The following is a 14,069-nucleotide window of genomic DNA, read 5'->3' as shown; positions in this document are numbered from 1 at the left end:
CTACATTGCGCTTAACTTCCAAGCATAGGAGTTTCTAAGCCAATGATGGTTTTCAGCGTAATTTTTATAACTACCACCACAATTTTAGCCGCTGCCGTCTTATCTAAACCAAAAACAACCCAACACGTTTGTAAAAGCCTTTATAGAGTACAAAGAAGCGTACTTACTCGAGATACAACAATAATAATAATAATAATAATAATAATAATAATAATAATAATAATAATAATAATAATAAATAATATCTGGGGTTTTAACGTCCCAAAACCACGATATGATTATGAGAGACGCCGTAGTGGAGGGCTCCGGAAATTTAGACCACCTGGGTTCTTTAACGTGCACCTAAATCTAAGTACACGGGCCTCAAACATTTTCGCCTCCATCAAAAATGCAGCAGCCGCGGCCAGGATTCGATCCCGCCACCTTCGGATCAGCAGTCGAGAGCCATAACCACTAGACCACCGTGGCGGGGCAAGAGATACAGAAACGTCCTAGAAAAACAGTACTCATGTTGTCTACAATTTATTGAAAGAAACTTTCTCCAAAAACATTACCAATGCTTTGCAATGTTTACAAGATACGTTTTCGCGACGGTTAAAGGGATACTGACCCAGAATAGGAAAATTTTACGAGAACTCGGTAAATGAAATCTCAGTGTGCTATTACGTCGAATAGATGTCGACTCTGAGCAATTTTTTCAGCGGATAGTTGTATTTTCGATGTCTCATCTTTCTACGTCGCATCCTTCTACGGTGCCTTAAACAATTCGAACAGATCGGCCGTGATGTGAGCACCGAGCAGTTATTCGCACGTACTCTGTCGCTAGAAGAGTCGTCAGTATTGAACTTCAGTTTTCCAACTTCACCGAGCAGATATTCCATGCCCGCAGCACTTCTTACACTGTACGACAGCCGTTTGCGTTTCGTGCTGTAGCCGTTCACTACGCAGTTAAACTGCTCGCCAACTACAATCATCTTTTGCACAAGTAAGTCTCCGTTCCCGAAGCAAAGTGTGGGATTGGGCTAGTTGGTATTAAGTTATTTAACTGCTCAGCGCAAAAAATTTTGCACGGTACACATAGAAAAGACGAGGACCAGCGCTGGTCCTCGTCTTTTCTATGTGTACCGTGCCAAATTTTTGCGCTGAGCGGCCCGTTCCCGAGCCCGCGAGTGTAAAATATTCCGCGCATCTTGTTCAATACCTCGTCGTAAAATCTCTCGAAAATCCACTGCTTTGAAGGCATAGCGACAGCTGACAACTGATCGAATGTCAGTGTGATGCAACCCTCAGTCTCGGTAGCGTATATAGGTAATCGCCTGCCTTTCGTTTTGCTGTTCTATTTCTGGCGGCTCCTCCAAACTGGGCACTGGGCTCTCGCGGGACGCCATGCGTTTTGGGGGGATTTGCGCCTAAACCCCGAACATTTTGGCTTTGAAATGTGGGGTGGAAGTGCTGGGAACAAGCGCGGCACGGCACCGGGTGCGCGTTTCCACTTTCCACGTGGGATCAAAACTTCTTGTCCCGCAACGACACGACGATAGTGCTTTACAATGTCGTCACTTTCAAAATGAACGTCACAGACCTTGCATTTCGCAGTAAGCTTTCTATCTTTGTGATGCAAAGCTTGAATGGCGTAGGGTCTTTTGGAGGTCCGAAGAAGTGTCGTGAAGCGGAGTCGTCGTTGCGGTAGCCGCTCTTGCAGCCCGGCGCAAAGCAAGTCGGCATACCGCACTGTTAATCTGTTCGCCCTCGTTACGCTTCGTACATCATGCACGTGTCTTCGTACAAGACGCTAAGCCTGGTCAAGAACAGTCGCAAAAATGACGAGCTAACGAAGCGCAGACGACGCTGTAACCCGCGTGCGCTCGTACATCGGCGGCGCCGATCACAAGCGCCAGCCGCGGGAGCTAGACGTGACTGCAGCGCCACTAGTTCTCACGACCGCCACGCGGACCGCCTCTCCGGCGGAGCTTTTAAACTGAGTTTGTTCTAGTAACGTTGACCGAGAGCGCGACGGCGACGCGCTAAAGCTTTTCTCGAAAGCACCCGCATTGACAACGGCATGCCAATCGCAGGGAGCAGCGCGAGTGAGAGAGCAGGAAAGCGCGCAGAGTAAGCGAGTAACCCCGCCAAAACAATGTGCCGCGGTACAGGGAAGGTCAGTGCACCCGCTTTTGGCAGAAGCACACAGCATGCCAGAAAGGGAAAAGGTGCAGCTGTCGTCGCTGTTGTACGAGTACGACGCGATTTTCACTGACCGCCCGGGCCGCACTACTATAGCACTACGCTGGTCAAGCACACAATCGACACGGGTGACGCACGACCTTGGACATGCAATCCCCGACCGATTAGCTTGACCAAGCGGAAAGCACTTGACGCCGCCTTGGACGAACTCATCGACACAGGCGTGGTCGAAAGGTCAAACAGCCCATGGGGTTTCCAGGTTGTTCTAGTTCCAAAGAAGGATGATACATATCGCCTTTGTGTAGACTACCGCAGGCTGAATGAGGTTACGAAGAAGGACGCATACCCTCTTCCATCCATTTCATCGTTAGTATCCAACCTAGGCGGGGAGAAGTACTTTACGACGCTCGATGCTAGTCGCGGATATTTTCAGGTCGAAATGGACGAGCGGGACAGAGAGAAGTCAGCTTTCACATGCCACAGGGGACTTTTTCAATTCAGGAGAATGTCTTTTGGCTTGGTGGGGGCTCCCGCTACTTATCAGAGGCTAATGGACCAAGTTCTGGGAGATGCAAAGTGGCAGCACGCCCTCGCATATCTAGACGACATAGTGGTTTACTCGAAAACGTTCGATGAGCACTTGCGCCACTTAAGAGACGTTCTAGAAAGGCTGAGGTCTGCGGGCATCACTCTGAACCGCGAACAAAGCTCAGATAGCGGCGACCCGAATAACATTGTTGGGATTCACGCTTGACGAGGGTCGCATTTTGCCGAATAAGGGTAAGCTTGAAGCGATAGTCAGCTATCCGTCGCCGAAAGACATCGGCGAGCTGAGGCGCTTTCTGGGGATGGCGAACTTCTATCGCCAATTCATTCCAGACTGTGCAGCAGTGCAAGGCGCCTTTGACAAAGCTCTTGCGGAACGGCGAGCGTTGGGCTTGGGGTCAAGAGCAGGAGGCCGCACTGCGTCGCCTCACTAAGTTGCTAGCTAACACGGCTGAACTGCAGCTACCCGATTTGAACAGGGAGTTTGTGATTCAAACAGACGAAAGCGACCTGGGCTTTTTTGCTTCAGGAGCATGGAGGTGCCCTCCGACCGATTGCGTTCGCGAGCCGTTCGTTAACGCCGGCGGAGAGGAACTACTCGGTAACGGAGAAAGAGTGTCTTGCGATAGTTTTCGCTCTCCGTAAGTTTGACTATTACATCGACGGAGTGGCGTTTGTTATTGAGACGGACCACATGGCGCTCACGTGGTTGAGGCGCTTGAACGAACCAAGTGGCCGCCTGGCTCGTTGGGCATTGCTTCTGCAGCGTTACGACTTCACCGTACGCTACCGCAAGGGCAAGAACAATGCCGCGGCCGACGCACTATCGCGTGCTCCAGTCCGTCACGAGACTGACCCGGAACGGACTGAGAGCGAGACACTCGAAGTAGCGCTAACGGAAACAGTAGAACAAACGTCAGTTCAAGGCACAAGCGTGAACCACGTAGAGGCTGTTGTTAGCGCGGGGATTGTTTTCAGCAGAAGGGAGCTGTTAGAAGCTCAGCAGAAAGATCAGTTTTGTTGAAAGGTGTTCGACGGGCTCCGGGAGCCGGGTGGCGAGGCCACCGCGCACACGGGGGCAGCTGGTATTGCTGTCGGTGCGGAGCGCTCGGCAACAGCTGGTAATGCTGTGAGCGCACTGGATTCTTATCTGCTGGATTCTGACGGCGTTTTGCTGAGGTACATCCCATCCGACGATGACACAAGTGAGTCATTCAAAGTCGTGATACCGCGCAAGTTGAGAGGAGCACTGCTTCGCTACTTTCATGACTCGTGCATTGCTGGGCATGCGAGCGGCCCTAAGACTTATGCTAAGTTGTGTCGCCTCGCTACCTGGCCAGGCATGAAGCGGGATGTGATTCGTTACGCCCGTTCATGCCACGTGTGCCAAAGCGTCAAGCCCCGAGGCGGACGACCGCCCGGCCTCATGCAGCCGATCAACAGCCAGACTCCCTGGCAAATCGCGGCATGTGACGTAATGGGACCGTACCCCACAACTCCTAGCAGAAACAAATTCCTGCTGGTGATCATGGATCACTTCACTAAGTGGGTAGAACTTTTCCCCCTTAGAAAGCTGACGGCTCGTGTGATCTTGGATAAGTTGATGGAGGTTTTCACCAGGTTTGGTTTCCCTGAGCAGTTGATAACAGACAACGCGTCTTATTTTACTGCGAAGGTGTTTGTTGACACGTGCGCCGCGCTTGGCATTAAGCACAAGAAAACAACCACCTACCATGCTCAGTCGAACCCCACGGAACGAGTTAATCGCAACATCAAGCACATGCTTGTCGCGTTCTCTGAAAGGCACAAGGACTGGGATACCTACCTTCCAGAGATCGGGTTTGCGTTGCGATCGACTGTGAACCGCTCGACTGGGTATGCGCCTTCTTTTCTAAACCTGGGAAGAGAACTGCCGAATCCGATGGAGACTGTACTCGCGGATCGCAGTGGAGTGCCAGTGGCGTCATCAGCACGAGCTGAATACGCAGCGCAGTTGCGCGAGAAGCTAGCGGAAGTTTTACGTAAAGCACGCAGTAATCTCGGCACTGCTAGGGCACAACAGAAGGCGCAGTACGACCGCTCGCATCGGAACGTACACTACGAAGTGGGCGATCTGGTGCTGCGACGCCATCATGTTCTTAGCGACGCTAGCAAACAGTTTGCAGCCTCGCTGGCACCGAAATGGTCCGGGCCGTACCGAGTGCGAGAGAAGGTTTCCTCGCTTGTTTATCGGCTCGCGAACATGAAAGGCAAACCGAGCGGCAGACCAGTGCACGTATGCGACTTGAAACGTTACGTGTCACGGGAGGAGCATGGGGACGACTATCAGTCCCCCTCCGAGCCACAGGCGGCGGCTGAGAACGCTCGAAACCGAGTGAAGAGCCCTGAGCCGCGGTACTTCTTGCGAAACAGGCGGAGACAACTCTGCATGTTGGATAAGCAAAAGGGAAATAGGTGCCGCCGGGACGGCTCGGAGAGGAGACCGCCTCCTCACGGCGAGCCCACACTCACATTCAGTCGTTGTCGCAGCCCCACCACCACCGGCAAACATCACCATGGACGCCTGACTGGAGGTCAACTGGTACATCCCACTGTCACTTCCACGCTACCCCATCGCCTCACCGCCCGGCCTCCACACAAGAGGCCCGAAGACCAATGCCAACCCAACTGGGAGAGCCAGCTGCCTGGGGGCCGCAGCCACCAGGACGTGCCAGGGTTGTGTGGACACCCCGATGGCCTATGCTCCCTCAAGGCCACGGCGCAGCACGCCTAAAACCCCGAGCCCCGCCAGACCGGAGGAGCCCGAACCATGCTGGAGAGGCCGCCTGGAATGAAACGCTTCGCTGACTCGCTCCTCTCAATCACCTCCAACGACCAGAGAGGCGGGGCCCAAGGAGACGCGGTCCGGACCACGGGGCTGCAGGAGCAGGCCAGACCTACCGCAGCAGTGACGGCGGAGGCGACGACTGGGGAAGCCATGACGCAAGGTGGCACGGCAGCGAAGACCGCAACGAGGCCGGTGGTGGCTACTTCGGAGGCAGCGGCGACGCCAGTGGGGGCACCGGCGACACCCACGGCAGAGGGCCGACCGCAGGAGGGCACAGACCTGGACCGATCCGTCCTAGCCTTTCTCGATGAGGAATAACAAAATATTACCTCATGGTGCAGTCTCTGTCGTCCGAGGGCTTTCTTAAGGGGAGGAGGATGTGGGAGAGCACGCGCGCCCATTTCCTTTCCTTAATGCAGGCGCGATCGGGAACTGAGCGGGAGCGAAGGAACCACTAGGAGAGGAGCACAGTCGCCTTTCCGGACAACCCCTTCTTTCCCGCTACTCCTCGCGCTAATCCTCGCATCCCGGCTCGCGGGAAAGGGAACTCGCCCTGCGAGGGAATCAACCCTCGCGGTGGGGAGGGACACGGGAGGTGAACAAAACTGCCGACCAGGTAGAGGGACAGTCTCTCGTGCCCTGCTGACCTGAGAAGTAACACCTCACCGCCCCGAGTTCCGCGAGCCGAACATCGACCGAAGGTGTAAGCCATACCCTTTGTTTTCCCCGAGAGCGGACTATCCCTCTACGCGACATTTACGCGTTATTGCTAACGTAGCAATAAAGTGTTGTTTGTTGATCTAGCCTGTTGCCTTATTCGCCCGAACCCGTCGTAGCTGCGATGACGCGCACTACGGGAAGGGGACGTTGACACGGTACGACTATTTGCGGCTGGGGCCGGAGCTAGGCTTCTGCACCAGCCGTGCGTAGAGCGGACCCCCTCAAGGTAGCTGGCGAGTCAGCAGAGTCACATAGCTTAGCTTGAAGTTCTTGCAGTAGCTGCTCCTCTGTGCCTTCATAGGTGTAGATAAGCCGTTGAATTGTATGTCTTTGTTGAGTTTTGGTGTGGGTGTCATCGATAAGGGCTCGAAGAATATGCCAAGTCTTTTTTGTGCTCAGTGTCCCTTGTAGTTGATCGCAAAAGGACCGCCAGTTCTGGCTCGCAAGTTTTTCGGCATACTCCTGTGCCTGCATGGTAAGTACGGCAATGCGGCGCTTGAGCCTACGGTTAAGCCTTTGTCGTCGCCATCGCTTGATAAGCGGTCGTCAAGCCTCCCATAGATGAACAAGATGATTATCGACTGCCGGTTTGTCTTCGTTCAGTTGTATGGTCTTGGTATGGCCGTCAGCAACGCCTGCGATACCATTTAGCCAGGCCTCAATGTCTTCGATGGTCGAGTAGTCATCCAGGTCCTGCCTGTACGCATTCCAGTCCGTTAGCCACGCCTTTCCCATCTTAGGCGAACGGTGAGCCTGTTCGACCTCTATTTCAATGATGTGATGATCGCTCCCAAGAGTGTCCGGGAGTCTTGTCCACGTTGCCTTTTGCACGCAATCCTGATCTCGAGTGAACGTGAGATCAGGATTAGTGTCCCTGGATACGCTGTTGCCCACTCGTGTGGGTTGGAGCAAGTCATTCCATAACGTCAAGCCATGTTGCTGAGCGGCGTCGTGAACACGTGCCCCTTTCTTGGTGGTGTGGTGGTAGCCCCAGGCCGCGTGTGGAGCGTTAAAGTCCCCCACTACCACCAGTCGGTTTCCATTGACTCTTTGACGAAGCTTGCGGACAAAATGGTCGTATTGGTGGAGCTGCTCCCGCGGCGGGCTGTACAGGTTGGCTAGGTACAAGCTCTGTTCAGTCTTCCGAGTTGGGATTATCTCCACCATGGTGTGCTCTATACCAATGCCTTCAATCTCATGAGCCTGTGCAGTAAGTGTTTTCTTAAAGGGACCGACAACTGCCCAGAATATGAAATGAGTTGACTCTACTGATGTAAAGATTGTCCGCCGCACTGACTCAAACCAAACCTGTTTTTTTCATGAGAGATGGATTTATATTTTTATTTCTTAATTGAAAGTCGCGAAAAATGACCTGTGGCGCCTCTGGTGGCAAAAACATGAATGATCCGATGAAGACGGCCACAGTGGCGGATCCAGGGGGGGGGGGGGGCGATTGGGCGATCGCCCCCCCCCAAAGCTATAAGCCAACCCAACCCCCCCCCCCCCGCTTTTCACCTCACCGAAGGCCATTTTTCAGAACGTAGAATCTTTTCAGGTGGTCGCTGTGTCCATCCCAATCCGAGACTAGGGAAGCACCCCTCACACAGCCCAGCGCTTTTGTTAAGAGCGAAACAGGCTTTCTAGAAAAGATTTCTTCTGCGTCCTGCATCTTTCAAATAGGCACCGACGAGCACAAGCCTCAACTATTTTGCTAAAGCAACTGCTGCCTTTATGGAAGCGAGCTAAAGTTTCCTCCCCACTCCCAGGGCCATCAGCTCTTCAGCAAAGCGAGGGGTCTTCAAATTCTCCCATCTTTTCTCAGAGACAGGAGTCTGTTCTGCGTCATTCAAACTGGCATCTTTCGTCCCACCACGGCCGGGCTAGACTGCACGTGCGCGCTTGAGCGCGCACGTGCAGTCTAGCCCGGCCGTGGTCCCACAAAGCGTGCAGAACAAGTTACCTTTTAGTCAACCTTCAGCGGCTGGTCCAAAAAAAAAAAAAAAGAAGGAAGGCAGGCAGTGGTGCTGTGAATTATATTCGCCGAAGTACCGAGCAAGCCTCCGAGAGCACGTGCGCGGGGTATAATCGAGCGCGACTCCGAAAGCTCCGTTTGACCGTCCTTAGGCTGCGGAGATAGAAAGGGCATTTTCTGGCAACACGACCGGCCAGAAAAAAAAGGCAATGGGGAGGAGGGGGCGGGGTAACAAAGGGAGGCTTACTCCGAAACTACGTTCAAGGAATACTAGAGCTCGCCGTTGTGGGAATACTCATTTATCGAGCAGGTGGCCTGCCCTTCCCTCTTTCACCCTCCTCTTACCAACAACACTGATACGTGTTCCCCAATGTTTAGCGGAAATATGCGAAATTTTAGATAATGAAATGGCACTGAGCAATGCAACTGAGAACAAAAATAATGAGCATTTGGCTACTAACGTGAAGTTTTAAAGTTGGGCAACGCCCCCCCCCCCCCCCCCCCCCCCCCCCAACGACCAACCGCCCCCCCCCCCCCAAAGCAAGCGCCTGGATCCGCCCCTGGACGGCCACGTGACCGTTGATTACTGTATGCGGTTGACGATTGTTTTGTTAGTATTGAAATAGTGTTCGTTTCTTTATATTAAAAGGTATTACTCCATAATAATGTACATATAGGCCTGCATTAGTAGTATGCATTAAAGTGGCGCTGCCTTCGCGTGACGTAATGATCCCATGCTTGTCAGCGCGTCTTGAGCAACTTTTCAGCACGCTCATGCAACCGTGCACGCAGTTTCCAAGTCGCTAAGATTTTGGAGCGACATAGTTTTGCTACCTACACTTCGTCTCAGAAATGGCGCACGCTGCTACTCGGTGCGGCCGTGCATATGCACAGGTACGTTTTCGATTACTTGGCTTGGGGACAAGCCATCCATGACACAGGCGCAGGCAACCTTGGGCGCAGGCACACACAGCGCTGTACAAAAACCGGAAAGGTGTATAAAGCCACACATCTCATTGTAACAGCTTGCTATTTTCAAAAATGGTCGGAAAGCTCAAAATAAAGGTGGTCAAACATAGTTACAGTAACTCCTGCGAAAGCAGAACAACGACAGCTTTCACAAGGGCTAGCGGCATCGCTATCAATTCTCAGCGCTGCTGGAGCAAGCCTCCATGCGTGTTTGGAGCCTTTCAGATCGAAAAATACTGCTTATAAAATAACTACGTGCTTTTCGGATAAACCACTGCAGCTACAAACGCTACGAAGGGCGAGCTTCCTGTCGCGCTGTAAAAAACTGTATTGAGAAAAATCAGTTGTCGGTCCCTTTAACCAGAATTGCGGTACGGGGTGTGCGTGCAAGTGTGCTGTAGCCGGAAAGTCTGACTTTTTCTGTATTGGTTTCCTGCAAGGCGATCATATCTGGTTTGTTTATTTTAACATATTCTTGTAGGCTAGCAAAACGAGGTCTGTAGGATCTGCAATTCCAGTGCCAAATTCGAAGAGTGGGGAGTGCCTCATGCTGTCTACGTCTGCGAGCCGCCATGTTGGCCGTTGGCCTCTGCCTGGTGTCGCTCGTGTGGTGCCCTCGATCTAAAATCTGCTGCAGATTCCTCCCCCTCGGTCTTTCTCTCTTTGCGCTTGGTTCCTGATTGCTCTGCCAGCTGCTCATGAGTTACGAAATTTTTGCATGAATAGGTTATGAAGTTGCGCTGTTGTGCCATGAAGCCGTCCAGCTTGGCGTCGAGTGTTGTAATCGTACGGGTCAGAGGGTCTACCTTTTCTATGATTTTAGTTATCACTGTCTCTATGGTTCTGTCTACGGATGCGAGAAGTTTCGTAGTGAGGGCTTCTTCGAAAGCTAAATGGCGTCGTTCAACGAGGTCGAGCATCTTCGTTTCATGCGCTTGCAGCCGCTCTTCTACCCGTTTCAGTATTCGGGCTTCTGCCTGCTTTAGAATTCTGTCCTCGATTTCCAGTGTGCCGCACTCGGCTGGTGGTCACTGTTGTATCGTTCTCTGTAGGTCCTGAACTTTATTTTCTAGAGCCCGGAGGGTCACTGTCTCAGCAGGCAAGATGTCTGATGCGCTGGTGGTTTGATGAGACCTGGGTTCGTTGCTGTCGGTCACCGCTCTCGTAACTGACTTGCATAGCGGAGCGAGACTGTGATCGGGTGCGCGACCAAGATTTCCCGTTGTGGTTAGAGTGAGGGCGGCTTCGGTCAGGTCCTTGGTGAAGCGAGGGAGCCTGTGAACTTTCCAATGTGGTAGCCATCCCGGGAAAGTCCCCGGTGCTAAGACTCCAGTGTTGCTCTTGGGCGCGAGCGTTATCAAGCTGCTGTTGTCGAACTTGGTGTGGAGGTGGGTTGCTACGGAGTTTCTTCTTACATTCCTTTCCTGCTGTCTCGTGGTCTTCGCCACAGATTTTGCACTTCGGTTGACAGTCGTGTGCCTCTGTGTCCTTGTCACAGCCGCATTTGTAGCAGAAATTGACTTTCGGCTGAGGGCAGATGTCTTGTCGGTGACCGATGGCACCACAGGTTCTGCAATATTGGACGGACTTCCGATATGGTTTCCATCTGTAGTCCCCACTCACGTACGTTACATAAAAAGGAACGTGCTGTCCGTCGAAAGTGATAACTGCGGCTGTTGAAGATCCCAGCATGCGCGCCCCGAGAACGCTGTATCTTGAGTCCACACGAAGTCCTGCGACAATCTCCGCAGGGGTTGTACCTGGTTCAAGGCCGTATATCACTCCGCGGCACACATCATCAGGGTGTCTAATGTGCGGATTTACTTCGTATATGACTCTTCCGAGTTGTATAGCGTTTATACCTTGCAGTTTGGAGGCTCGTTCCGTGCTTGCTGTGCTTGCGATGGTCACATTTTCTACTTTCTGCGTCTGTACTCGCACATTATCGTAGAAGTCCTGCTGGGTCAAGCCACTGGATCTTCCTATGGCATGTGTCACCTCGATGAGCATTCGTTTTGAGAGATCAAGTCCTGCTTGAGGGCGGAACACAATTTCGAGGTCATCAGTAGGGAAGGATCGCATCCTTGTACTGCGGTGACGCTGGGGCTGAGACGTGGTGTCTGGCTGCGGAGGTTGCTTGGCTCTTTCTTCGGCTGAATGAGCGTCTTCTTTTGCTGCCCTGCCTTTACGGCTAGCGTGTAGCCACTCCATGTGAGCTTTACCCGTTGTTTGGCCGCTATTCGCATCGAACGTCCAGTGTGATGCTGTTTTTGAGTTATCCTCCGTGTTTTCTGCTTACATCGTACTCGTACCTTCTTGGCTTCAGTTGGTCGTCTGCGTATCCATGAAAGCGCCTGACCTTCACCTCAGGCGCTGTTTCTGCGTGTTGCGCAAGCGGCATGCTCGTGGACTACGACCCGCCGGTGCGAGGCACAGGTTTCAGGTTTCGCGGGCCCCTTCTGCGAAAAAGGGCGGGGTGCGCGCCCAGCGCGGGCGTCCCTGGATTCCTTAAAGGGCCCCTCACCAGGCCACATAGCAAATTTTAGTTAGACGCTGGAAGTTGTTGCGTGCCGAATGAAGAGCAGTATGCCGCAAGAATTTTTCAAATCGGTTCATTACGAGCTGAGGAAAACTATAATTTGTAGCGGCGCGAAACCATGATGCGAGGAGGCGAGTTTCAAACCCTTGCCACTCGCCCCGTGTAGCCTTAGCAAGCCAAATCCCTTCCCTGCCCTCTTCACTTGAGACATACGCATGAACACGTCATGCGCGTGCATGGTCACGTGCGCATGACGTGCCCGAGCCAACCCGAGCACGCGAGCGGCGTTGCACGGCCACTACCTTTTTTTTTATGTAGCGGCCATGGGCGTTTTGTCGGCGTTCTCTGTGGTGTACTGCCTGTTTCTGCGGTACGAGCATGAAAGTTGAGACATTTGTACGGGCGCGAGAGTGGCGGTATCATGAGCCAGTGCCGCATTAACGTTTACTTGGACGTGGTAGAATAAATGAGCATAATGAGTGCTCGAACGCGCCAGAACATTACTTTCGTTTCCAGGGCTGGCGTCTGCTCGATGCGCTAACCGCGGGGACACGAACGCATGGGAAAGGGAGGCACATTAGCCCCGCATCTCGCTGCAATTCACGAAAAAAAAAAATGAAAAAGACGCACACATTCCCTTTGTGTTTCTCATTATTTCTCTCAAGTTTTAATAATCTATTCAAGCAACAAATTGCACAAACTACACATGTCCTGTCAAATAATTATCACAGTGTCACGTGGTACTGTTGGCGACGTCAGAGCACAGTCGTCTACGCAGAGGAGCGACGTCACAGCACTACCATCTACGTAGGGCCATTTTCTCATGTACGTCATCCCCTCATTCTCTAAAGCGCGCGCCCGCGAGAGGAAGGGCAAGCAGCGTTCACCTTGAAATTTGACCCATTTCCGCGGCGCGTAGCGTTGCAAATTTTGGCAGACGTGATCGTGAACGCCCAGTGTATGCATTGCGCTCGTTAGCTCAAAATTGTCAAACCTGGTGAGGGGCCCTTTAAGCGTGCCTTCCAGAAAAACTCACGAAATGTTTAGAGTTCGATTTCGAATAAAAGTTCACTCACTGCGATGGGTCTGGTGTCAAACGATGCCTTGCAACGAGAGGAAGCCGATGTTACCAAGTGCGAGCAGTGTCCAGGCAGAATTGCACACAAAATATCAACAAAAGTAGGAGCCCATGCGAGGTGCGACTGTGCTCCTCGGCCCCCTGGCGGCCAGTCAACTTGTGATAAGATTAGTTTGCCGTTCCGACGCCCGGGGGCGTCGATGTTGCAATGAAATAAATACGGCGCACATGACCAGCAGTCATCTGTGGAACCCGCCAACGTACGTGTGTGTGATTCGGTCCGGTGACCGGCATGGCCCAGGACTACCCGGTTATCACAAGTGGCGACGGGGGTGGGACTGACGAACCGGACGGGCACAGCACAATCATACATCGTCATGCCTGTCGTCGGGAAGCTGGATTCGTTCGACCCGAGTACATCGGAGTGGGCGGAATACCGTGAGCGGGCCGAGCTCTACGTCATCGCGAACGACATCCCGAGCGACAAGCAGACAGCTGTATTTTTGACATGCTGCGATCCAGAGACTCATTCTCTGCTACGAGGCCTCCTAGCACCAAGCAGGCCCGCCCAAGCAGGACTGACCGAATTTTTTACCACACTTGGCAAGCACTACGCCCCTCGCGTATCAGAAGTAGTGGCAAGTTTCAAGTTTTTCTCGAGGCATCGAAAAGAGGGGGAGACCGTAAGTGACTACATTGCCTCGTTGAAGAAATTAGCCGAAGACTGCAATTTCGCAACATTTCGAGAGCGCATGTTGCGCGACCAGATAGTCAGCGGAATCAATGACGCAACCATGCAAACACGGCTGCTGGAAATGACGTGTTTAACCTTCGAAACTGCGAAGGACACCGTTGTAGCTATGGAAGCTGCGCGTAAAGATTCACGCGCATTGAGCTGTCAGCAAGCACAGCTACTATCTGACGAAGCTCCGGAGCAAGCGAACGTTGTCGCCTCGGGGAAAAATGATAGCTGTTGCTTTCGTTGCGGAGGAGGTCATTCTACGCGTTGGTGTAGGCACGGCAGCACGATCTGTCACAACTGCCGTCAAAAAGGGTACCTTGCAAGAGTTTGCAGAGTTCAGCTGGGGTGTAAAAATTTCGACCGGAGCCAGTCTAGTCGCAGCCGGTCTAGTCGCGTGAACAACCTGGGCGACCTGCCTGTCTCTGCTGAAGAGCCTGAAGTTTTCGACTTGTGGACGCTTCACACAGCTAGTTCGGAGCCAATGCGCATAGC

The 14,069-nt window shown here is 52.7% G+C and overlaps 1 protein-coding gene across 4 annotated transcripts in view; it reads right to left on the bottom strand.

The window, feature by feature from the left end:
- LOC119379400 (uncharacterized) overlaps positions 1 to 14,069 on the bottom strand; it is a 297,764-nt gene that overhangs the window by 224,045 nt on the left and 59,650 nt on the right. The gene's annotated exons all lie outside the window — the stretch shown is intronic.

The sequence above is a fragment of the Rhipicephalus sanguineus genome, chromosome 1, assembly GCF_013339695.2.
Source record: "Rhipicephalus sanguineus isolate Rsan-2018 chromosome 1, BIME_Rsan_1.4, whole genome shotgun sequence".
NCBI lineage: Eukaryota > Metazoa > Arthropoda > Arachnida > Ixodida > Ixodidae > Rhipicephalus > Rhipicephalus sanguineus.
The sequence above is the reverse complement of the archived record's forward strand: the minus strand, read 5'-3'. Positions and strand labels throughout refer to the sequence as shown.